The sequence below is a fragment of the Anomaloglossus baeobatrachus genome, chromosome 5 (assembly GCF_048569485.1).
Source record: "Anomaloglossus baeobatrachus isolate aAnoBae1 chromosome 5, aAnoBae1.hap1, whole genome shotgun sequence".
NCBI classification, from domain to species: domain Eukaryota; kingdom Metazoa; phylum Chordata; class Amphibia; order Anura; family Aromobatidae; genus Anomaloglossus; species Anomaloglossus baeobatrachus.
In genome coordinates this window covers 356,438,971-356,464,978 of record NC_134357.1, presented here as the reverse complement: position 1 = coordinate 356,464,978, position 26,008 = coordinate 356,438,971, and the positions used below count along the sequence as shown (strand labels likewise).

At 52.3% G+C, this 26,008-nt stretch overlaps 1 protein-coding gene across 1 annotated transcript in view; it reads left to right on the top strand.

The window, feature by feature from the left end:
* The first annotated feature begins 7,465 nt into the window (after positions 1-7,465).
* LOC142310107 (pancreatic lipase-related protein 2-like) overlaps positions 7,466-26,008 on the top strand; it is a 100,661-nt gene continuing 82,118 nt past the window's right edge. Inside the window, exon 1 of the mRNA XM_075347580.1 lies at positions 7,466-7,553. The gene's annotated coding sequence lies outside the window, so the exon portion shown is untranslated. The remainder of the gene's footprint in view (positions 7,554-26,008) is intronic.

Below are 26,008 nucleotides of genomic sequence, written 5' to 3'. Positions count from 1 at the left end.
TTGCCCAGGGCGTCACATAATCATTAATTGATAAACTTTTTTATAATGCAAGGCCTTTTTCATAAAATGGCCTCTCATGGTCGCCTTATGTGCACACCAAAATGTTGTGTCTGAGACATTTCCATTATCATTTATTTCAAAGTAATCTTGAATGGCTTGTTGTGTTTGAGTTGTATATGAAGGATAGTTCAATATGTATGTGTTTAGGCGCCATATCTGGGATGTAGCGGTTGTAAAGCTTTCCTCTATGTCTAGTGTGATAGGGGCATGATCGCTCCAGGTTATGTTTGTTTTTTTTGTATTCAGCACTTTTGGTATCACTGCCTTGTCTACCGAGAAGTAGTCAATTCTTGTGTATATGTTGTGGGGGTTAAAGAGGAATTTGCAATCCCATGCTGTTGGGTTTTTTAGTCTCCATATGTCATATAGCTCATGTAAGTGAAGACATTTTGTGGGTGGGCTAGGTTTGAGTTTTTTTGACTTGGATGTGGTGTCCATATTTGGCCATAATGCTAAATTGAAGTCTCCCATTATAATGAAGGACCCTTTTTTAACCTTACAGGCTTTGGTGATAATTTTATGAATGTATGTTTACTGTCGCCTGTTGGTAGCATATACAGTATATTAACAATCGTCTATGGGATATTATTAACCAGGCAATTTAGTATTATAAATCTGCCTAAAGGATCTAAAATTTGTTCATCCTGGGAAAAGGCCACTGTGTCTCTCACAGCTATTGCCACCCCTCCTTTTTGCTATTTGCAGGTGCCACTATGGTATGTAGGAAATTTTTGTGTCCGGATCTAAAAGTGTCAGCGCTGTTTAAGTGGGTCTCCTGGATGCATAACACATCTATGTTCTTTTGGAGTGCCTCTTTCCACAGCTCTGACCTTTTAAATGATGAGTTTAACCTTTTAGCATTAATAGACATAAATCTAACCACCATCAAGGAGATTTACATAGTTGCCTTGTCCTGCCTTAAGTGGGCTTTACACGCAATGACATCGCTAACGAGATGTTGTTGAGGTCACGGAATTCGTGACGAACATCCGGTCTTGTTAGCGATGTTGTTGCATGTGAAACGCAGGAACGACCATTAACGATCAAAATTACTTACCTAATCATTGATTGTTGACACGTCATTCCTTTCCCAAATATCGTTGCTGTTGCAGGACTCAGGTTGTTCGTCGTTCCTGCGGCAGCACACATCACTATGTGTGACACTGCAGGAACGAGGAACATCACCGTACCGGTGGCCGCCCGCAATGAGGAAGGAAGAAGGTGGACGGGATGTTCGGCCCGCTCATCTCCGTCCCTCCGCTTCTATTGGGTGGCCGCTTAGTGACGTCGCTGTAACGCCGAACAAACCTCCCCCTTAAAAAGGAGGCGGTTCGCCGGCCACAGCGATGTCACTAGGCAGGTATGTGTGATGGGTCCTAACGATGTTGCGCTCCACGGGCAGCGATTTGCCCGTGACGTACAACCGACGGGGGCAGGTACTAGCGATGTCGCTGTGTGCAAAGTGGCCTTTAGGCTCATTATCCCAATTTTGTAAGAGGGAATATGTGGAGAAAATAATTGCTGAAAGGTACGTTATCTTACATAACCTAGTATGAGTGTCCAGATAACAGGTGCACACGTCCATCTCACAAAAATATTGCTTGTGTGGGGCCCTGGACAAGCCAGGACGTCACAGGTACTACAACAACACACCCCACACCCCGGTTAGGCACATCAGTCACACACACAAATCCTTGTTGCCTCCCTCCAGGAGCTGATGTCCACACCAGGTGGGGTGGAGCCAGGCAGTTGGCCCCACCCACCAAGGAGTTCACAGTCCTGGAGGCGGGAAAAGGAAGGCAGTTGTTGTTGGAGAGTGAGGAAGTGGTAGTGGAGCAGACTGGCCGTGTTCGGGTACGTGGCCCGGGCACAGAAACAGCAAGGTTGGCAGACGGTGGTGACCGTCTGCAGGCGAGGGTGATTGACGCACAACCGTAAGGACCGGGGACGGGCGGTGGCCCGCCGGTACCAGACCGGGGAGCGAAGAGAAGCCAGCACCACTTGGCAGGGCCTACGGACCCCAACCAGGCTTGGAGTCGCCGTTAAACCGGTCAAATCCATCAGCGACGGGAACCTCCGGGGTTTCCCAGCAGCAAAGACCCGACTGAAGGCAACCGCTCAACCGTGAAGGAAAATACAGCTACCGCCACAGCTAGAGTTCCCAGGGCCAGAGCCTGCGGGCAAAAAGGGGCTCCTCTGGGAAATACACCGCTGGGGAGCGGGCTACCGGTGGGAAGCCATCGGAGCCGACAACACGACACAGGTGCAGGGAGAGACAGTCACCGCCAACCTACCGGGTGTGACCATCGCAGCCGGCTGCGGGACCCGTCCATCCAGTCGTTTGTTTTACCAGAGACTCCGTCTACATCATTGGCTGAGTGAGTAACATCGTGCCGTCTGGCACCGCGCTGTCCTCCCGCGACACTGCACCTCACCAAACCCCGCCATCCACCTTCCAGTCACCATCATCGGGCCCCGGGACCACCAAATCCCCCTACCCACGGAGGGGAGAGAAAAACATCTCGGCTGCTCCCTGTCATCGCTCCCAGGATCCCCGTCTAGAGCAGCGGTGGTGTCCCAACCTCACCACAACCGTGGGTGGCGTCACGGACAACATCCCCAAACCAAACCATCCCCCTTTTCACTCACGGGCGAGGAGCGCCGCTCGAGTCCCCGGATCCGGCCCACCACTCGAGCCACCGAGCAGCAGTAACAGCAGCGCCGGACCCGAGCGTTGGCGAGCGCAGCGCCCCACCGCCCGCTACACTTGCTTCCCAGTCCATACTGCACAAACCAGACTGGGAGTTTCTCAATCTGCAAAATAACATAACTGGTAAACTTAAAACAATCAACTAAGCTCAATTGAGAAAAAATACAGGACGCCAACTGAGGCTTCCCATGCCAGGCACCAAAATCCAAACATGGTGCTGAGAAAATAAAAACTGTGTGAAGCTCCTAAAATTCCCCCAAAAAAAACTCAAAAGGGGAGGAGCTAAGAATGGTGAAAGAGAATAAGAAAAAAGAAAAAGAGTTCAGAAGGGAACAAAAAAATAAAAAGGTCAATGTTCAGGTCTGAGCTCCTGGAGGGACTGGGGTCCATGCCACGGTGGACACCACACTCCAATAGCCCCAAACGGAGAGATTAGGCAAAAAAGGAGATTAATGGGATGCATCATGGAGGAACAAATGACGAGGTTATTAACCAACAGTCACTTCAGCCTTCCTCTGATCTTGAACAGTCTTGTTCCATAATAAGCCAGAAACTAGCCTTGCATTGGCCAGATTTCCATCAGTCTTAGGGGCACTTTGCACACTACGATATCGCAAGCCGATGCTTGCGATGCCGAGCGTGATAGTCCCCGCCCCCGTCGCAGCTGCGATATCATGGTGATACCTGGCGTAGCGAACATTATTGCTACGCCAGCTTCACATGCACTCACCTGCCCTGCGATGCCGCTTTAGCCGGCGACCCGCCTTCTTATTAAGGGGGCGGGTCGTGCGGCGTCATAGCGACGTCACACGGCAGGCGGCCAATAGAAGCGGAGGGGCGGAGATGAGCGGGACGTAAACATCCCGCCCACTTCCTTTCGCATAGCTGGCGTGACCTGCAGGACGCAGGTAGGAGATGTTCCTCGCTCCTGCGGCTTCACACACAGCGATGTGTGATGCCGCTGGAACGAGGAACAACATCGTAACATCGGTCATTTCCAAATTATGGATATGACCAACGCTACACCGATGATACGATTACGACGATTTTGCGCTCGTTAAACGTATCAATAAGGCTTTACACACTACGATATCGCCTGCGACGCCGGATGTGCATCACTTTCAATTTGACCCCACCGACATCGCACCTGCGATGTCGTAGTGTGTAAAGTGCCCCTTAGGCTTCGGACCATTCTTCTCGGATTTGGCGTGGTGAGGGACTTCTTCCTTGGTGTTCCTTGGTGATGATGGGTAGATTCCATTCCTTGCAAAGTTGAAGGGCTTGTTCCAGGCTGCTTGCCACATGCTTATGCCCCGCTTTAGTAATGATTAACTTTACTGGGAAACCTCACTTGTATGGGATGCTGTATTCCCTGAGGGTTCTGGTGCTTGTTATAAAAGCTCTTCTGCTGGCTAGGGTGACTGCTGACAGGTCAGTGAATATAGTAATGCCTTGGAATCGCTCTGGCAGTGAGGGTGGATTGCGGGCTGCTTCCAGTAATTTTTCTTTTATATGGAAGAAAAAATTTTTTCACTATGACATCTCTATGGGCAATTGTTTCGGTTTAGGGAGCCTGTGATCTCTGTCCTGCACCAGGTCCAACTGTGTAGCCTCCGGAGCCAGACAGGAAAATTAATCTGTGAGGAATTCTTTAAGGTCATCTGTTTTAACCGATTCTGCAATACCCCTCAATCTAACATTGTTTCGGCGTGATCTATTTTCCATATCAGCTATTTTAGGCTTCAGTGCATCCATTTCTTCATCTATAGATACCACAGAGTCCACCACTTCATTGTGCCTAGTTGTAAGTTCTGCCATCTTGTTTTCTTATTTGGGATGTGCGCTCCTCTATTACAGTGATGTCCTTTTGCAAAGATCTGAGTATACTCTGCAAGTCCCTTTTAAATGAGGACATTAGCTCAGCCATTAGCTTCCACATGGTAACTTCTGTCAGTGGCTCTGAGACTCTTTCATCCATATCCTGTCCGCTTCTCTCTGTGCTGCAGCCTGTGGCCTGCAGGCCTGCTGTGGGGGGGGGGGGCCTGGGACTGGATTTCAAAGGCCTCGGTGTGCCCCCATCCCCCTGTCCTGTCTGCTCCCTTGTACTGTCCCAGTCTGCGTCGTCCTCCCCCCGTGAGACCGGACTTTCCCGGGGTCTGTTCTCAGCCTGGGTCCATTTGCTCCCATCCTCGGACTCACCCAGCCTGCGAGGGGATCTAATCTTCAGCGCTGACAGGCCGCGCTGTGACCACCCAGTGCCATTTTGGAAGCCATCTGCCGCCGAGAACTGTGTCAGCTTCAGAGGGCTTTTTCTCACTTTTCCTCTGGAGTTTCTGGTCTCCTTCATGTTTCTGCCTCCCTGGCTTGTTTAGCTGCTGATCGGGACTGGAGCCGGTAAGAATGATTGCTGTGTGCCGCTTTTAGGAACCGGTAAGTGTGACACCCTGAACTAGTCAGGTCATCCCAGGTAGTTCCATGCACCCACACCCCTCCCCTTAAAAGGTGACAGCAGCCAAACTACAAACCTTTGTCACCACCCTCCGGGTTTGATGTTCACACCAGGAGGGCGGAGCCAGGCAGTTGGCTCCGCCCACCGAGGAGTTTACAGGCCCGGAGGCGGGAAAACAGTAGAGAGTAGTCTAGTCTTGACAGTGGAGTGAAGTGGAGTCAAGTTCGAGGGCAGACCCGTGCTCAGGCCTGCCAAAATCTACACCAGGTGTCTGGGTTGGAGCCCAGTCACCTCTGGCAAAGAGGCAGACAGTGGTGGCTGCCTGCAGGAGCTGGGATTACAGCCGATAGAACCATAGGGACCGAGGACGGGTGGTGGCCCGCCGGTACTGAACCGGGGACCTTACACACCACGGCCCCGGCCGTGAACCTCCCCATCGAAGACCACCCCCCTCACGTAGCGCTAGCTTCCCTTCAGAGCGATGTGACCCCTGGGTCCGGAGGCGCTCGAGCCACCCACCGACGAGTCCGGATCCGAGCGTCTCGGCTGCCAGCCAAGCCCCGGGGCAGTACATGTGATCCCTGTCTTTTTCTTATAGTGTGTTATACATGGTATCAGCCCCCCACACTGCATAGTGTAATAGCCCTCCTCCCCCACACACATCACCTCATTACATACATGTTATCAGGCCCCCACACTGCAGTGTAATAGCCCCCTCCACCACACACATCACCTCATTGTATACATGGTATCGGGCCCCCACACTGCACAGTAATGAATACTCTGCCACCTGTCACCACAGTAAGTTACGTCCCTTCCTCGCTGCACACAATCTTAGATCCTCTCTGCGTCTTAGGCCGCTTTCACACTTGCGTTCAGCGCAATCCGCCACTGTGGAGAATAGCGCAGTTCGTTAACGCACTTTGCTATTCTCCATAGACTTGTATTGGCGACGCACTGTAACGGAAGTGTCTGTGTTGCATCCGCTGGGTGACGCTGAGTCGTTATTTTGACGCAGCGTCGGGCAGAGGGAACGCTACATGTAGCGAGTTTTGGGTCGTTAAAATAACGCACCTTGACGGATTCTGTTAGAATCCGCCAATGTGTCTAATGATTGTCTATGGTGGCGGATTCCGCTGCTATGCGCTAAGCGGCAGAATCCGCTGATGGATTCCGTCACGTTCTACTGAGCATGCTCAGCATGTCCAGCAGAATGATCTAAATTGTTTAAAATCACTCCTGGTCTCTCTATCTCTCTCTGTCGGTTGGTCTCTCCCTCTCTAATACTCACCGATCACTGGCGCGGCGCTGCACAGCTGTCACACTACTCTGGTGGCTTTTCCTGCTTTTGAAAATGCCGGCCGCTCATTATTCCATCTCACATTCCCTACTTCCCCCGCCCTCCGGTGCCTATGATTGGTTGCAGTCAGACCCGCCCTCATGCAAATCTCCTTTCCCGGCAAAACATTAAAAAAAAAACAAAAAAAAACGCAAAACGTTCTTTCAGAGGAATCCGTTACCTTTACTAGCACACTATTTGCAATGCATCCGTCAGATGTGTCACACAATGCACTGTGACGGATGCCTCACAAAGCAAGTGTGAAAGCAGCCTTACCATCAGCCCAGCGCTCCGTGTGCAGCAGAGGAAGAGGGAGGCGGAGCCGGCACAGGTCCTGGAAGAACAGCAAGGAATCCTCTGCACACACAGTACGCTGCTGTATGATAGGACCTAAACCTTGTGACGGGGCCAAGCCGATATATTTAAAGGTGCAGTGTCACTGATATAGTTAGCTGTATTGTAGCTCCGAGTGGGCCCCCTCTGAGCACGGAGCCCAGGGTGACCGCACCCTCTGCCCCCCCGCTAGCTACGCTACTGGGTCACACTCTCTTAGTGGACAGAAGTCTATATATTACACAATGTGACTTGCCACGGCCTTGAACCTATCAGCCTATGTGCTTATAAAGCTGTGGAGTTCATAGTGGACTGTTATATTTGGACATCTGTATTTGTTCTTATGATGGCAGGATTCTGTAGACAAGATTAATCCATAGTGAGAAGTTGTTCTAGATGGGACAGCATATCAGCTGAGAGTGAGTGAAAAATTTGAGCTTATATTTTTTGTACTTTTTCCAGCCAATGAGGAAGTCCTGCCATTTATGATGTGTACATTAGACTCATCTCATTTGCATGCTACTCTATTAATACTCATGCAGCTTTTTCTCTCTGCACACTTCCATCCTGATGACTTCAGATCTCTCCTCCTGTCCATGACACTGAAAGTAAGTTCCTGATCCAACGGATCCATAAAGGTGAGGGTTCACAGCCATCTACCGGTGAGTATCCCCAGTGCTGGGCTCTACAATAGAATCAAGAATATGGGTGAAATAATATCAGCTTTAGTGGGAACAGCACATAGATACCTCATATATGGCTGTGCATTCACATTTCCAGACCAAGAGATCTACAAGTCCAGAGCAAAATGAGCTGTGGTTCTGTTATCCTTTTTTTCAGGACCCTCCATCTGTAAAAATATGACATGTGAAAAAGTGGCTAGAATATAATATACCATCCATAAAAAATTACTAGAACACATACAGTACACACAGATGTGTGAATAAATCCAAATAAGATCATCCACAAAAAAGATGAGGTCAATTATGAACACCCCACAATCTCAAGGAACATGAAACCTAACATTAAAGTAATATTATACCAGGGAGGAGGGATATGACTGGAGGTTCAACAAACCTCATGTCTAAATCTGTAAGAAGCATCGTTTTAATGCAGATATACAGTATTATTATTCAATTATTACATTGAAAAGCTAAAGAAATACAAAAATAAAATGGGGTAGAGACCCAGACTTGGGCAGTAGACACTAGAAAATGGGGTATTGATGCCGGAGCAGGGAAGGAGACACTAGAAAATGGGGTATACACCTTGGACTCAGGCAGTATACAGTAGAAAATGGGGTATAGATGTTGGACTCAAGCAGGAGACACAAGAAAATGGGGTATAGACCCCTGACTCAGACAGAAGACACTAGAAAATAGGGTATATACCTTGGCATCAGGCCAGAGACACTGGAACATTGGGTATAAACACCAAAATATGGCAGGAGACACTAGAAAATGGGCTATAGACTAGTGATAAGTGAACACTACCATACTCAAAACAAGCAGATGGGATGTTTGGACGGGCTCAACTCGGGTACCAAGTATAATGGAATTCAATGGGAAACTCAAGCGTTTTTCAAGAGGATCTTCCAAAAATATGCTTGAATTTCCCATATACTTCCAGTATACTCAGTACTCGAATTGAGCCCGTCCAAGCCTCCGACTTCCTCGTTTCAAGTACCAAGCACCTGAGCATGGTAGAGCTCACTCATCAATACTATAGACCTAGATTTAAGGATCTCCTTAACCAGATCTAGAAAATGGGGAGATACTTTGACATCCAGTTTGAGATGGGCACTAACTATAGGATGGGTCATCGGCATTACTGGCCTTAGTACCAGGTCTGAATGTCACCATAAAGTCCAACCTAGAGAACAGAGGTGCCCATTTTACTTGTCTCGGTTTCAGTCTCTTTGCTGTTTCTGTTTGTGCTCTGTGACATTTGTGCCTTTATGTTTGGTACCATCTCGAAGGTGGTGCCATTCCACAAAACTGAATTAATTGTCCACAGTTCATGATTACCAATGTCATAATTCCTCTCAGTGGAAGGAAACGTTTGGGACAAGAAGGCACACGGGTGCAGATGAGTGAGAGACAGGGCACCTTGTGATAGCTCTGCTCCAACTCCAACAACAGACCTCAACAGTAACAGGAGGCACTAAATCAGGCTGCACAAGTACCAGGTCAGATAAGAAATGTTCCCTTAGGCTGGACTCACACGAGCGTATGGCATCCGATGCGAGAGCATCGGATGCGATATGCTAATGTCCCCCGGCTCAGGCTCTGCTGCGAGCGTGAGCCGGGTGTCATGCGACTGTAACCCGATCTTGCGATCGGGTCACAGCTGTGAAGCTGAGTGCAGGCGCTGCGGAGGAGAGGGAGGGGTTAATCCTCCCATCTCCTCCATTGTCAGCCTGTGCGTAGATCGCACTGCACTGGGATAACATCCGAGTGCAGTCCGATGTATCTCTCGCATCCATTCACTTGAATGGGTGCGAGAGATACGGCGGTAGCAGCAAAATGCAGCATGCTGCCGCTTTTCTCGCATCCAGAATCTGGATGCGAGAAAAGCTGACCAACAGCTCAACCTCATTGCCTAACATTGGTCAGAGTGCAATGCGAGAATTTCTCGCATTGCACTCGTCCGATTTTCACGCTCGTGTGAGCGTACCCTTAAAGGGAGTCTGTCACCATGTTTTTGCTACCTCATCTGATGAGAGTAGCATAATGTAGGAAAAGACACCTTGAATAGTGATAAGCGAACACTACCATGCTCAGGTGCTGAGAACTTGAAACAAGCAGGTCGGACTTTTGGATGGGCTCAACTCGAGTACCTAGTAGAATGGATGGTAATGGGAATCTCAAGCAGTTTTTCGAAAGATCTTTCAGAATAAAGGGGGCTTTACATGCAGCGACATTGCTAGCGATGTCGCTGGTGAAAGCACCCGCCCCCGTCGGTTGTGCGTCACAGGCAAATCGCTGCCCGTGGCACACAACATCGCTAGGACCCGTCACACAGGACTTACCTGCCTAGCGACGTCGCTGTTGCCTGCAAACCACCTCCTTTCTAAGGGGGCTGTTCGTGCGGTGTCACAGTGGCTTCACTAAGCAGCCGCCAAATAGAAGCAGAGGGGCGGAGATGAGCGGGCGTAACATCCCGCCCACCTCCTTCCTTCCGCATTGCTGGCAGCCGCAGGTAAGCTGTAGTTCGTCATTCCCAAGGTGTCACACATAGCGATGTGTGCTCCTTCAGGAATGACGAACAACCTGCTTCCTCAACAAGCAGCGATTTTTTGAAAAGGAACGACGTGTCAACGATGGACAATTAGGTTAGTATTTTCCATCGTTAACGGTCGCTCGTTGGTGTCACACGCAACGACGTCGCTAACGATGCCGGATTTGCGTCACGGAATTGTACCGCCCCGCTCTCAGCAGCCGAGCTGTTCGGATCCGGTCCTTCTGTGGGTAACTCCAGGGTCTCCGGACTTGGGGGTCTTGCGGTCCTTTCAATTGAAAAGGGGGTTATGGTGTATGGGATTTTGGAAAGTTTGTACGTGACGCCACCCACGGTATGTGGTAAATGGGGTACCACCGCTGCCATTGAGGGGTCTCCCGGGGGCATTGGGATGGCAGCTGGATGTTGTTAACCCTCCATGGGTAGGGATGGATGCCCCGGGGCCCAGTGGGAGTTGTGGTGGTGGCAGGGATTGCAGGGAATAGTACACTCACAGCTCGGTTTGGTGTTGGATGAGGCTGTATTGATGTGGAGGGTCAGGAAACACAGAGTCCTGTACTTAACCAGAAATTGCCGATGTCTGTAAGCCTTTGGTACGGGGGTGTTCGGATCCCACACTCGGTACAAGAAGCAGGGCCCTCTCTCTCTCCTGCACTCCAGCTAAAGGCCCCGTCACACTAAGCAACATCGCTAGCAACATCGCTGCTAACGAACAACTTTTGTGACGTTGCTAGCGATGTTGCTGTGTGTGACATCCAGCAACAACCTGGCCCCTGCTGTGAGGTCGTTGGTTGTTGCTGAATGTCCTGGGCCATTTTTTAGTTGTTGCTGTCCCGCTGTGAAGCACAGATCGCTGTGTGTGACAGCGAGACAGCAACAACTAAATGTGCAGGCAGCAGGAGCCGGCTTCTGCAGAGGCTGGTAACCAATGTAAACATCGGGTAACCAAGAAGCCCTGTCCTTGGTTACCCGATATTTACCTTTGATACCAGCCTCAGCCGCTCTCACTGTCAGTGCCGGCTCCTGCTCTGTACACATGTAGCTGCAGGACACATCGGGTTAATTAACCCGATGTGTGCTGTAGCTAGGAGAGCAAGGAGCCAGCGCTAAGCAGTGTGTGCTGCTCCCTGCTCTGTGCACATTTAGCTGCAGCACACATCAGGTAATTAACCCGATGTGTGCTGTAACTAGGAGAGCAAGGAGCCAGCGCTAAGCAGTGTGCGCTGCTCCCTGCTCTGTGCACATGTAGCTGCAGCACACATCAGGTAATTAACCTGATGTGTGCTGTAACTAGGAGAGCAGGGAGCCAGCGCTCAGTGTGCGCTGCTCCCTGCTCTCTGCACGTGTGGCTGGACACTGGTTGCTGGTGAGCTCACCAGCAACTTGTGTAGCCACGCTCCAGCGATCCCTGCCAGGTCAGGTTGCTGGTGGGATCGCTGGAGCGTCGCAGTGTGACATCTCACCAGCAACCTCCTAGCAACTTACCAGCGATCCCTATCGTTGTTGGGATCGCTGGTAAGTTGCTTAGTGTGACTGGACCTTAAGAGTCACCTTCTCTGTTTCGGACAGGGGAAGTCCTCTCTTTGCACAAATCCAGGGTCCCGTGCACACTACCGGCAGGCCACTACCCTGCCCCAGTCCATTACGGGTTCTCCTGAGCCTACTCTCCACTTCAGCTCCAAGACTTCTGCTTTTTGTTTTTCACTTCCCCTGCAGCACAGGAGCTACAACCCCTGTCTGCACTCCTCTGCCTCCTTCCACCGACTGACTCAACTCCTCATGCTCCTTTAGTTACACTGTGGGGGGGGGGGGTGCGGCTGCTTCACTGTACCAGTGTGGGATCAGGTGGTACCAGGGAGGTTTAACTCTTTCTGTGACTACCTGGGTTTTCCAGGGGATCACAGAATCTATGCCCCCGGCGATATATCGTTAGCTACGTCGTTGCGTGTAACGGGGCCTTAATGCTTGAGTTTCTCATTGATTTCCATTATACTTGTTTCTCGAGTCGGGCCCATCCAAGAGTCCGACCTGCTTGTTTCGAGTATCAACCACCGGAGCATGGTAGTGCTTGCTCATCACTAACGCTGGATCCAAAGATGTATCACTTAGTTTACTGGGTGCAGCAGTTATGACATAATCAGAGTTCTTAACTGTAGGATGAAGCAGAGTTAAGAAAGCTAATCACACCCACACCAGGCTCGCTATGTACATTGTCTATTGACAGTGAGCTGCTTATAAGAGGAGCAGGTGTGGTGGGACTAGCCGTCCTGGCAATGATAATTATAATTTTAAGTTGATTATAATCAAATAGTGATAAAACCTTCATTATAAGTAAAAACAGAAAACACTGTGATAAGAGACACATCGCTGAATTCTGTGTTTTAACCCTTACATCATCATGTCCTCAGATTACATAGAAAAAACCTGGTAACAGATTCCCTTGAACTCCGTGGAGGCACCGACACCTGCCCCCTTCTTATGGGTGCTTTACACGCTGCGACATCGCTAATGATGAATCGTCGGGGTCAAGGTGTTTGTGACGCACATCCGGCGTCGTTAGCGACATCGCAGCGTGTAACACCTCTGAGCGACCTAAAACGATCGCAAAAGAGGTAAAAATCGTTGGTATTGGAGAGGTCGCTCCAACACCAAAAACTGTTGACAGGTGAGTAGCGAGGTTGTTCGTCGTTCCTGCGGCAGCACATATCGCTATGTGGGAGACCGCAGGAATGAGGAAACTCACCGTACCTGCGTCCCGCCGGCAATGAGGAAGGAAGAAGGTGGGCGGGATGTTTGGCCCGCTCATCTCCGCCCCTCCTCTGCTATTGGGTGGCCACTTAGTGACGTCGCTATGACGACGAACGAACCGCCCCGTTAGAAAGGAGGCGGTTCGCCGGTCACAGCGACGTCGCTAGGCAGGTAAGTACGTGTGACGGGTGTAAGCGATGTTGTGCGCCACGAGCAGCGATTTTCCCGTGACGCACAACCGACGGGGGCGGGTACGCTCACTAGCGATATCGGTACCGATATCGCAGCGTGTAAAGTACCGTTAAGTCAGGTCAGCCAGTAATTTGGAAGATTTGTAAAACATTTTTAATAACTATGCACAGGCAGAAAGTTGCCAATCAGTGGTGGCGGCAGGTTTACTAGCTCTAGTGATAATCTACAGGTGATAAAAATGTTGCAAGCAGTCCAGTAAAGGGTGCTTTACACGCTGCGACATCGCTACCGATATATCGTCGGGGTCACGTTGTTAGTGACGCACATCCGGCACCGGTAGCAATATCGCAGCGTGTGACACCAAGGAGCGACGATCAACGATCGTAAAATCATTAAAAAATGGTAATCATTGACACGTCGCTCCTTTCCTGAATATCGCTGCTGCCACAGGTAAGATGTTGTTCGTCGTTCCTGCGGCATCACACATCGCTTTGTGTGATACCGCAGGAACGACGAATATCTCCTTACCTGCATCCACCGGCAATGCGGAAGGAAGTAGGTGGGCGGGATGTTACGTCCCGTTCATCTCCGCCCCTCCGCTTCTATTGGCCGGCCGCTTAGTGACGCCGTAGTGACGTCGCTATGATGCCGAACGCACCTCTCCCTTGAAGGAGGGATTGTTCGGCGGTCACAGCGACGTCGCTGACAAGGTATGTGCGTGTGACGCTGCCGTAGCGATAATATTCGCTACAGCAGCGAGCACCAAATGTCGCACGAAGGACGGGGGCGGGTGCTATCGCGCTCGACATCGCTAGCAATTGCTAGCGATGTCGCAGCGTGTAAAGCACCCTTATGTGACAGGTCACTGAAATAAAGTTCTTTGCCTCTGCATCATGCTGCTCTTAGATTAGAGGGAAAAGCTGCTGACATATTCCCTTTGAATAGAAGATTGCCCTGCCCAGATAGGAGCAATCTAAACATTTAGGGTGGCTTTACATGCTGCGATATCCGGCCCAATATCGCTAGCATGACACCCGCCCCCATCGTTTGTGTGCGACGGGTATATCGCTGCCTGTCGCGCACAAAATCGCGCACCCCCGTCACACATACTTACCTGTTTTTCGACGTTGCTGTGACCGGCGAACCGCCTCCTTTCTAAGGGGGGCGGTCCGTTTGGCGTCGCAGTGACATCACTAAGCGGCCGCCCAATGTAAGCGGAGGGGCGGAGATGAGCGGGACGTAACATCCCGCCCATCTCCTTCCTTCCGCATTGTGGCCGGAGGCAGGTAAGGAGATGATCCTCGTTCCTGCGGCGTCACACGTAGCGATGTGTGCTGCCGCAGGGACGAGGATCAATGTCGCCCCAGCGACAGAAGCGATAACTGGCAGCGGACCCCTATGTCAACGAGGAGCGATTTTGGATGTTTTTGCAACGATCCAAAATCGCTCCTAGGAGTCACACGCTACGACATTGCTACAGCGGCCGGATGTGCGTCACAAAATCTGTGACCCCAACGAGATCGCTGTAGCGAAATCGTAGCATGTAAAGCCCGCTTTAGGAACAAACCCCATAGTTTCCTGATTGAGCAGCACCAAAAGTCCAGGAATTACACAGTATTGCCACCTCTCTGCCCCATGTCACCCCAGCAACTAAAGCAGAGACAGAGGGGACAACCAGGGGATTTGACCTCTGATGTGGGTCACGTTATGACGATATTACATGCACGGACTGCACAACCAGCCTAATATGCAGACAACTTCAATTCTGGATTTCTCACCTTTGGCATATTGGCACATTAGGTCATGACGCATCTATAAGGGATAAGCAGGTTATCCTGCAGAAACACCTCCCCGTACTATATCTCCCTAAATAAAGACGAGAACCACGACTTTATTGCAGGAATGGCCACAGTTTTATTTTACCGTATATATGTATACCAAAACTCGTGGCCCAACATGCCACTCAATTGTTCAACTTAACCTTATACATATATACCCGTATAACCAGAAACACCGATAGATCCGTCCGAGAGGCAAACCATCATTCCTAACCCCCCGGCCGTAACCTCCAAACCGGCCCAGAGGACCACCTCGGCCGTGATCACCCGGCCCAAGGTGAGGGGTAACAACGTTCCATCGTTAATTACCCCTACCCAGAACCTGCGGGACCTCCGCCCACAAGTTCCCATCCACTCCGAAGCCACTCCCCTTGAGCGACTTCGTACCAAACAACCGACTGTCGGTACTCCCAACCTCTCAGACGGACCTATCACCCCGCCACAGGCCGGCCAAGTGACACCCTTACTTGGCCCGAGCCCCCCACACCCCCAGTGCTTGCTCTAGGCCATCCCTCAAACCCAACATCCATAAATCCAGACCCACATCAGTCAGATGAACCCCATCTCTCCTCAGATACTGCTCCGTGGACTCCTCCAATTCTCTATGCCGCACCACCAACCCCCCATTTCTCGCCACAAACCTGCCAATAGCCCGGTTCAGCTTGCTCCGGGCCCTATTAATACGGTCTACCGACCTCCCAAAACGCCACTGCGCCCGAGCTATAATGTCTGACCAAACGATAACTATGCCCGGGAACGCCCTCCACAAATGCAACAGGTCCAGCTTAATATCCCTTTTCAATTCCCTCGCCGACCTCACTCCCAAATCGTTCCCCCCCCACATGCAAAATTAACACATCAGGGACCCGATCATCCGGCTATAATAAGCCACCTCAGGGCGCACTCTACCCCAGGTCATGCCCCGAATACCGAGCCACTTTACTCGAGCTTCCGACACCGACACTCCAAGCTGCCGACCGTCACGTCGCACATCCGCCCGTAACGCTCCCCAATACACATAGGAGTGCCCGAGGATCCACACAAGACATGGACCTAAAATACAAAGACCACGAATAAAAACAGCAACAGAACAAGAAATTGCCCCACAAAACCGGCATCAAACACCAACCTTGAATCCCCCACCCCTGACCATCACCTGACCAAGTGAGGCCTAATGTACAAACGGAACCTGGAAGACTCCCACCTCCCAATCCACCGGATACAGTCCTCACTCAAACCCCACCTGGCGGCCTCCGTTGCCGCCCCAATCCGGAAAGAGTGAGACCCGTACTCACGTGGCTCCTCCCCCACCCTTGCTAGAGCCATCTTCAGCACCGCATTGAATTGATACCGCGACAAAGCCAATCCGTCCGCATGTCTAAGAAAAACACCAGGGTAACCGCCGCGCACTTTTAAAAACTCTGACACGTAACACTGGGCACAACTGGTGCCCCGATAAAGCGAACAACACTACTAAGCGCCCCCGGCCCCTCTGATCCGTCTTAGAAAAGCGAAGCCGACATTCCACTCTATCCTCCCCCAGCATTACATCACCCAACAGCAAACCACCCATCGCTTGCTTAGTCGGGCTGACCAATTCGCCAATACGAAAGGCCCCAAAAAACGCCAGTACAAAAGCTACCGAAAACAACACCCGCTCATAAGGAGACGAACATAACTCCCCTAAACACCCCACTAAACGCACCAACAATGGCAATGACACTGGCCGCCTAGAGTCACGCGACTGAGCCCCTTTCCGAAAACCCTTCATTGCCTGTCGCACCAGAAAATCCTTAGTTGCGTCCCGAACCCCTTGCATCTGGAACAAAAAGGCCAACGCCGCCAACTTGCAACCAATCACCGAAACCGACCTGCCTTCCGAAAAATCCCCACTTATTAACATCAGTACCCCCAATACTCGACCCTTGTAACCCGACTCCATGAACTCCCTACTTTCCAACTCTGCCCATTCCTTCCATACCGCCTGATATCGGCACCAAGTAGCCTCAGACACCGATCTCCGAATTCCCTCAAATGCTATACCGATGCCAGGTCCCACAGCCAGTTCGGGCAAGGTTCTCCCTCCGCGTCCGCTTCCGGCACCAGCTTCCTGAACCTGCAAAACTGAAACCGTGATAGCGCATCAGCCACCTCGTTGTGAATCCCAGGCACATGCCGAGCCACCACGCAAATGTTTAACTCCAAGCAACGCAACACGAGATGCCTTAAATACCCCACAACCGGCGGGGATTTTGCCGACAGTGCGTTGATGGAATGCACCACCGCCATGTTGTCACAATGCATGCAAACCCTTCTTCCAGCAAAAACAGGGCCCCACAACTCCACCGCCACAATAATGGGAAACAATTCCAACAGCGCCAAATTCCTTACCAAACCTGCTTCCACCCAACGCTGCGGCCACTTTCCCACGCACCAGCGTGTTTGAAAAATTGCTCCAAAACCCGTCGCCCCAGCAGCATCAGTGTACAATTCCAGCTGGCTATTGGACACTGCCTCGCTCATCCAAAGGGTCCGACCGTTGTACCGGTCCAAGAACTCCTCCCACACCAACAAATCCCCTTTCATCATTTTTGTCACTCGGACAAAGTGATTTGGAGCTTTTACCCCCGCGGTTGCGCCCGCCAGTCTCCTATTAAATATCCGCCCCATTGGCATAATGCGACAAGCGAAATTCAATTTTCCGAGCACTGACTGCAACTCGCGCAACCGCACCTTCTTGGCCTGAGACAAAAACCGCACCGACGCCTTCAAATCCAACAGCTTCCCCTCCGGCAACCGGCATTCCATTGCCAGTGTATCAATTTCGATACCTAAGAAACATAAAACCGTCACCGGCCCTTCTGTTTTGTCTTTTGCCAATGGAATACCCAGGCTCCGCGCGATCCGCTCTAACGTAAACAACAACAAGGAGCAAACCGAAGAGCCGGCCGGACCCACGCAAAAGAAGTCATCCAAATAGTGAATCACCGAATGGACTCCTGCCACCTCCTTGACTACCCATTCCACAAATGTACTGAATGCCTCAAAATAAGCACACGAAATGGAACAGCCCATCGGCAAACAACGATCCACATAGTATTCACCATCCCACATACACCCCAAGAGATGAAAGCTCTCTGGATGCACCGGGAGTAAACGAAAAGCTGCTTCCACATCCGCCTTTGCCATCAGGGCCCCCCGCCCCGCTACCCTTACCAGCTCCAAGGCCCTATCGAACGATACATAACATACCGCCGACAATTCCGGTGATATCCCATCATTCACCGACAATCCCGCCGGATAAGATAAATGATGAATGAGCCGAAATTTGTTCGGCTCCTTCTTAGGAACCACCCCAAGGGGGGAAATCCGTAAATTGGAGAATGGCGGGTCCTGGAATGGGCCCGCCATCCCTCCCAACTCCACCTCCTTCTGCAGCTTTTCCTTCACCACCGCCGGATGTTCTTTTGCGGACCTCAGGTTTCCCGGGCGAAACACCGGCGCCTCAGATTCAAACGGAATCCGAAAGCCCTCTGTAAAACCCCGTTCCAACAACTCCGCCGCCCGAACATCCGGGTATCTACTTAAATAGGGAAGCATCGCCTCGACCCTCACTGGCGTCCTCCCTTTTTCCAGATCCATCCCCCGCCTTTCCTTTCCCTTTCTTGAAGCACCTGGCCAGAGGGTGGGACCCTCCACATCCGGAACACTCGTGTTTAAACCGACAAGAGGCCCCGAACTTACACTGTCCCTCGTTATACTGCCAACAAGCTCCCTTTTTCTGTCCAGCCGAGGACCCGCCGCTCGCACCCGGGCTCCCGGCACCCCCTCGAAAGGGCTGAACCGGCGCCGTCATTAACCGCATCCACAAAGAAATATCCTTGGACTCCCGGCCACAGAGCCTTCCGTTGCCGGAACTGCTCATCATATCTCAACCACCCTAAACCGCCGTATACTCTATACGCTTCCCCTATCGCATCCATATATCCAAATAGGGCGGAACAATGCTCCGGCTCCTTTTCCCCGATCACGCTGGCTAAGATCGCAAAGGCCTGTAGCCAGTTAGTAAACGTCCTCGGAATCAACCTATACCTCCGTTTTTCCTCATCCTCCTTCTCCTTTTTTGTATCACTGGGCTTTACCTTATCCAAATTAAACTTTTCCAAGGGAAGCAGGGAAAAAATTTCCACATACTCCCCTTTCCAAATCTTTTCCCTCACCTCCTTTTTCAAATGAACCCCTAACTGACCTTCAAAACACACATAAATTTCACTCCTCGCCCTATCATCCAAGCGCACAACTTCATCCTCCTTTTCTTTCTCCTTTTCCGCCTCCTTACTTGCGCCCCCGGAAGCCGCCCCACCTGCCTCCTGTCCCGTACCTGCCGCCGAGGTCGGGTCCCCCGCCGCAACCTCGCGCACCGGCGCATCTGTCCGCACCACCTCCGTGGGGCCCACCCACGCCCCCACCGGAGCCCCAGGCCCAGTCCGACTAACCCGTTCCGCAGACAACCCCTGCAACACCCCCATAAGCTGCCCCCAAAACTCCGGACCCGGTAAACCAGACTGCCCGACCGCACTCGCCCCCAGCGCAACGCGTCCCGCGACGGAACCCCCGCCCCCGCTCGCACTACCCACAGCATGAAACATTTCTGTTGTCTGCTCACCAGGCTGCCGTTGCGCCGACCCCGGAACAGCCGTGCCACGATCTTCCTGCTGCCGCTCCATCCGACCCGCCGCTGCTCCTTCTTCCTCGCTGGAGTCAGATGCGCTGCCGAAATCCTCAGGGGGGACCAGCGAGGGGACAGCCCGCACCTGGCGGCCGTCGACCCCCACGGTCACCGCACCCTGCTCGTCCGGGCGACTCCTGCTTGACCTCTTCCGTTTCTCCCGCCGTGGCGCCCTGCCGCCGTCTTTCCTCGCTGTAGTCGTGCCATCCTGCTGCGCCGCCACTTCTCCTGCCGTCCTCAGAGGGCTCTCTCCCTGCCGACTGCAGGAAGGCCGTGCCGAGCTTGCTCCTCGCCGGGACCCTCCCCCAGCACGCTCCTCGCCGGGGGGGACCGTGACTACCGATCTCCTCCGTGCCTGCGGGCCACCATACCCCTCCTCCGATCTCCTGCCCTCGCCGCGCGCATCCGCTCCCGTCCTCCGTCCTGTAGCTCTCCCCTGCGGCCTGCAGGGAGTCTCCTCCGGCCATCCGGCACGCCGAGCGCCACCCCCAGCCGGCACATCACTGGGGGCTGCCGTCATCCCTGCTTCGGTCCGATGCTGCGCAGGCCGCGGACCGGAAGTGGGCCTCGCCGAGGCTCCGCCCACCCCCGACCCACGGGATCTCCGAAGCGGATTCCTCCCGGTGGCCGGCTGCTCCCCTAGGTGAGTGGAAGGGCTCCGCCGCTGCTCCGGAGGGTCCCCGCAGGGGCTCCTTGATCGTATTCTCCCCCTCCCGCTGGGGGAGTAGCGCTCCGGCGGTCGCACCCGCCGAGCACGTAGCATCGGCCCGGGCGCTGGTACAGCAGGTGGCGCCGCTCCAGCCCCACAGACCGCTGCCAGCTGCTGCCTCAGGGCATCCACACCTAATACCTCGGAGGCCCCCCGCACCATCTCCAGCAGTTCAGCAAGGGCAGCCATGGCAGGAGGCAGCAGTACGTCCTGGGACACAGAGATCAAGCGACGAAAGGGGAGGTGATCAGTACACCCCCCTCTCTTATACCTCTCACAACACCCCACCCCATCCTTGCTCCCCCCCCAATCCCCTTACAGCTCCCTTCTACCAATCCTGTACTCCCACATATCCCCCATCCCATGCAAACCCATTAACCCTTTCCTAACCTTGCACCCTCCCGATCGTCATGGGGTCCATTCACCCCTATGGGGCTCATTGCCCTTCTTTACAGGACAGTCTACATTTTAATTACAGCTGGACTGTCAGTGTCGTTAGTTAAAATTATCCTGACAGGTTCTCTTTAAGACCTAGGCTCTCTTCACCTATGGTCCACTCCCTGCAGCTGCCACTGCTGGAAGTTGTAGTCTCTGACCTTCTGGAATCCATAGTCCATACAGGTTTGTCACCCAGCTTTCCACAGATCAGAGAACAGTACAGATGGATAATTTACACCTGACCCTCATTGTCACCCTTTACCACATGACTTATGTTCATGGTGGTTCTAGAGTCTGAGATTTAAGGGGCTCATGGGAAAACCATTGTTAAACTTTGGGGGTCTTGGGGAGGGAGCTGTGATTTATAGAGGTCCTTAGAAGGCATATGGCAAAGGGGCTGTGATTTATAAAGGTCCCGAAGAGGAATATGGGAAGGGGCTGTGATCTATGAGGGTCTTATAGAGGAATACTCTGATCTATGGTAGTCCTAAAAAACGTGATTTATGGAAGGTCCTTATCATTTATACTTTGCCCTATGGCTCCTCCACTTGTTCTGATACTTCTGTGGCACCCTAGTGGTCCGGTTGCCACAGTAACATTGCCCTCCTCACAGGGAATGACGTTATACCTGGAAGCAAGAGGGGGGTCTCCCATGCTAGGTGCACCAACACTCAACAATTCCTAACTCCAGACCAGAAGGGGGAGCTCAAGAACCCGGTTTTTGGGGAGATTCTCTATGCATTCTGGCCTGGAGGAGGAGTTAGTACACACACACACAAAAACACACACACACAGAAGTGAAACTGAAAGAGCAGAACAAGTCAGGAGTAGAGAGAAGATGGTCACTAAGAAGGGAGCTGCGCCATAGCTTCCTCAGGGCCGAGCGCAGAGTACCAGACACCGGAGTCCGTGGTTGTGTGGGTTCTGAAGTCCCCAGAGCTGAATCTGGAGGGCAGGAGACTACAGGTCTTCTGGCCCACAGAGTGCCCGGGGCACAGAAGCATAGGAGAGCCAGAAGCCGTGATCAGCGAAATGGCACCAGTAAAAGGCTCGCGCTGCCTGCCATACGGGTGAGAACCAGAACTGACACAAGGAAGAGAGTTACAGCGTAGCTTCAAGCTGCAGGGACCCACACATCAGCGCAAGAAGGAACGCCTCTGAACCCACCCGGCTAGGTGGATCCTCTCAATTTCTTCCAGGCTCTCCGGACATCCATTGCTAGCTGGACAAGTCTCCCGGGCCTGTATCATCTACTACTAAGTAAAAGGTAGAGGAAACTACGGCCCCTCTGTTGTCCAGTTATTGCCGGCGTCCTCAGTTCTGCACCCCAATGTTAATCCATCATTTGAAAACACTACTACTCCCAACAGCCCTGGGGCCCTGCTCTACCTGTGGAGAGCTATACCAACTCAGCTGCATTACACCGACCCCCAGGGAACTGAATAGCAGCGGCGGCACATACCGGTATCTGGCCGCATACCACAGGTGGCATCACGACATATCCCATATAATTATCCCCACCGCCATTTATTAAAACGACACTGCCGGGGTCACGGAACTAGGCCCTGACGCCGTGACATCCAAAGAGCAGCACAGAGCCGGCTCGGTAATGAGTAACCCCCAGGCATGTCACTTCCACTGATTTTTTTTGTTGTTGCAGAATCCGGACAAGAGAAGCAGAGCTGCAGAGTAAAGCATGGGGAGGACAGAGCAGGAGCTTTTAAAGGGAATCTGTCACCACGTTCTTGCCACCTAATTTGAGAGCAGCATAACGTAGGAGAAGAGACCCCTGATTCCAGCAATGTGTCACTTAGTGAGCTGCTTAGTGTAGTTTTGATAAAATCACTATTAGTCAGCAGTAGATTACCATTAGAGGACTACTTGGTATTCTGCCAGGTAGTCCATCATATTCATGAGCTCTGTATAACTGCTAAATCTACAGCAGAGAAAACTTTGATTGTATTAAAATGACAGCGAACAGCGCAGTAAGAGACATATTGCTGGAATAAGGGTCTCTGTCTCTACATTATGCTGCTCTCAGATGGGGGAGTAAAAACCTGCTGACATTCCCTTTAATTAAAATTAGGAGGGGGTTTCAGATGACCTGAGTCCAATAGACAGTATATTGCAGCTGTGTGGGAGGCACGGGTCAAGCAATGGTAGCTGTGTATCAGGGGTCACCACCAGGTTGCAGCGTAACCGCTTCTTAACCCCTTGCCTTCCTGTGACCACGCCACTTAAAGGATGACTTCCAGCCAGTTCTTTCACTCCACGTTCACCCGGAGACAATAAGGCACGCTTCACAAAGTTCTTTTTGCACAACCATAGTTTACTTCTTTTCTTCTCTTCAGTTACAGTCTTTGCTTCTACATTTACACTTCCTTCCTCTACAGCCATCATATTCACTTTCTGTTTACAAGCACCATCACTGGTCTCACTGGGGTTAATTCCACCCTCCTTCACAATACACAATTTAGCAGCCGACCGCGTTCCTGGCACCTGGGCTCCATAGGACACCACTAGGCCCCTCATCCCTCTGTCTGACGTCACGCTCACACGGGCGGAATCAAAAGTCTATTGGGCCGCTCCATCCCACCCACAGGGACTGCTTTCGCACCGGTTAAGCCACGCATTACACTTGTCGCGCCCATGGATATGGGGTACTCGGTCCCGGGCAGTGTCTCTCTTGGGAATGTCACGGTGGTGGCCGTTGCCTGGTTCCGTGCCCTGGGCCCTTTTTGCAATGGGGTGTATTTACAGGGGATTTAGGTTAGTGTTCATACGTGACGCCACTTGCGGTGCTGCGGCTATATATGTGGAGCCGCCGCTGCAGAATGTCACTACTGGGGCTGGTGTTAATTGCAGCCTAGATGTTAGGCCCTCCGCAAGCAGGGCCAGGCCCCAGAGGATGGGTGTTGTGATGGGCGTTGGAAGAAAGCAGTCCTCACAGAGGTATAATGCAACTGGTTTTTACTCACTGCTGGTTGATGGTAACAGGTTACCCGAGGCTGGCTGGTTTCACCTCCAGGTCCCCTTCGTTCCAGTGCCAGTTCAGCACTCTGGTACCTTCTTCCCCAGCTGCACCTGTCTCTGGTAAATGGGTCCCCATGGCGTAGAGCAACTGGTGGGTTTGTCCACTTCTGTCAGACTGACAGTAGCGTGAACCCTGTGGGGTTGGAGTCTTTGGTCCTGTCCCCGGTTCTCCCTTTGCTACTGAGTCTTCGGATTTTTAGGGTCAGCAAGGTCCTTGATGGTCCCCTTGCTGTGCAGGTGTTAACAGGTCGGCTTGAAGCTCTTTCCTGTCCAAGAGTTCTTTACCTCGTCGGTGCGTAGTTCCGGGAGTACTCCACTGTACTCCGGCAACTACTCTCATGGGTACCAGGTTACCGTTAACTTGAGTCAGGACGTCGCTTCTCTTCCACATTCATTCCTCGCCTGCTACTGTCCGACTTTTCTCCACAGTCTGCCCCTCCCACCTGATCAACTAGTGGACTGGTCTGGCTCCACCTCTAGGCGGCCATCCATTAGTCCGACCCTAGCTAAGTACCATTGTATGGGGGATTGTTGGGGAAAACTGGGATTACCTGGGTTTTTGGTGTTACCGGCACTGGGTCTCTGGGTCCCTAGGGAGTAGGCCCTGCATCCTTGTGGGGATGCAGAACCTTGTAGCACCCTGATGGCTTCAGGGGCGCTACATTCCCCCTTGGTTAATTCCAGCACGTTCTCGGGCTGCAAGGGAAATTGGTTACACTTTTATTTTTTTAATATATAAACATAACAGGTCTTCCCTCGCAGGGGAGGTTCATCACTTAAACGTTTCAACTGGAGTACCCCTCCTTGCACCCACCACCCAAAGATCCTGGTCCCAGAACCCTCTAAGGAGGCAGGTCACTGGTTCCGCTGGTGACCAGGTCCGGACCATCTCTGTCCCGGACCTTTCCTGCGCCCGGCCTCTCCTTGATGGCGGTGCTTAATAGGGTCCACTGGTGGTACGCTGGTGATGCACAACTGGTGCATCTTTGTACAGGTCAAGAGTTTTCGGCTGCTGCCAGTCCTGCAGCCTGGGGTCCATTTTTATCAACACATAACTGGTAACTTTTCAATTTTTCATCAATTGTAAATCAGGAACAGTTCAACATTAAACAAAACAAACAAACTGGTAGCATAGCAGGTAACGGCTACCAAGCTGCTGGATAGGGGCCATCTGGTTCACTTGGCCTCCTGGGATCAGCACTTAGAGTCTGTGTGCACTGGTCTAGTGCACCTGCACTGCCTCCTGGTGGCAGCTGGGGGACTGGTGCTGATGTGATAGCGGGGGCTGGCTTTTCAGCAAGGACCTCCACATCAAGGGCGTACCAGCCCCGCTCTCCATAGTGCTGGGTGTAGGCCATTTTGTCACCCACATGTAGATCCCTGTCAGGGTGTCCTCTGGGGAGATGGGGTCTCATATACCAGCGGGAGATGAAGACTCCCTCCTTCAGGCCGGGCTCCGCAATGAAACCCCATCCCTTTTAATGCTGAAACATTCTACAACACCCTGGTACATCAGGCCCCGGGCACAGTAGGTGCTGCTTCTCCTGGAGGTCTCTGGCCTCCATCTGTGCCCACCGCGCTTCCCGCTGCTCACGCTCCCGAGCCAACTGGGTGATCATAGCCTGGTCCACGGATGTCCTCTTCAACCCGTGCCCGCTCCCAGGTGACAACTGCTGACTTCCCGCTACCTGGTTCAGGGTAGCTCGCTGCCGGGTCCCCGACAGCAACTGGATACAGTACCTGGGGACAGTCGTCAGCACTGGCGGCGGTCTCCTCCGTGGCTCCCGATGACGTCATCGTCTGGGCTGCCGTCACTGGATTAGAGGGTGCTTGCTCCTTTTCCAGCGGAGGTGATGCAACCGCTTCTGGTCTGGCAGGGGAAGCTGGGGCCACTTTGCCTTTCTCCAGCAGAAATGGTGATGCAACCGTTTCTGGTCTCTCTGGTTCTGGCAGTGACATGGCCTGGTCGAGGACAGATTCCGGTAGCTGGGTCGGTGCAGCCTGGTCAAGCGGTGCTCTACTCTCTTGAGCCCGCATGGCTGCCACCACTTCCATCATCTCCGCCTTCCAATCGCAACTCGCTGCAGGTGTTCCGCTCACAGAGTCCAGCACAGCGGATGGACCTCTGCCTCTAGCCTCTCCGTGGTCCAGGTCCCTGGTTGACTTGGTGCACTGGCACGATCACCTGGA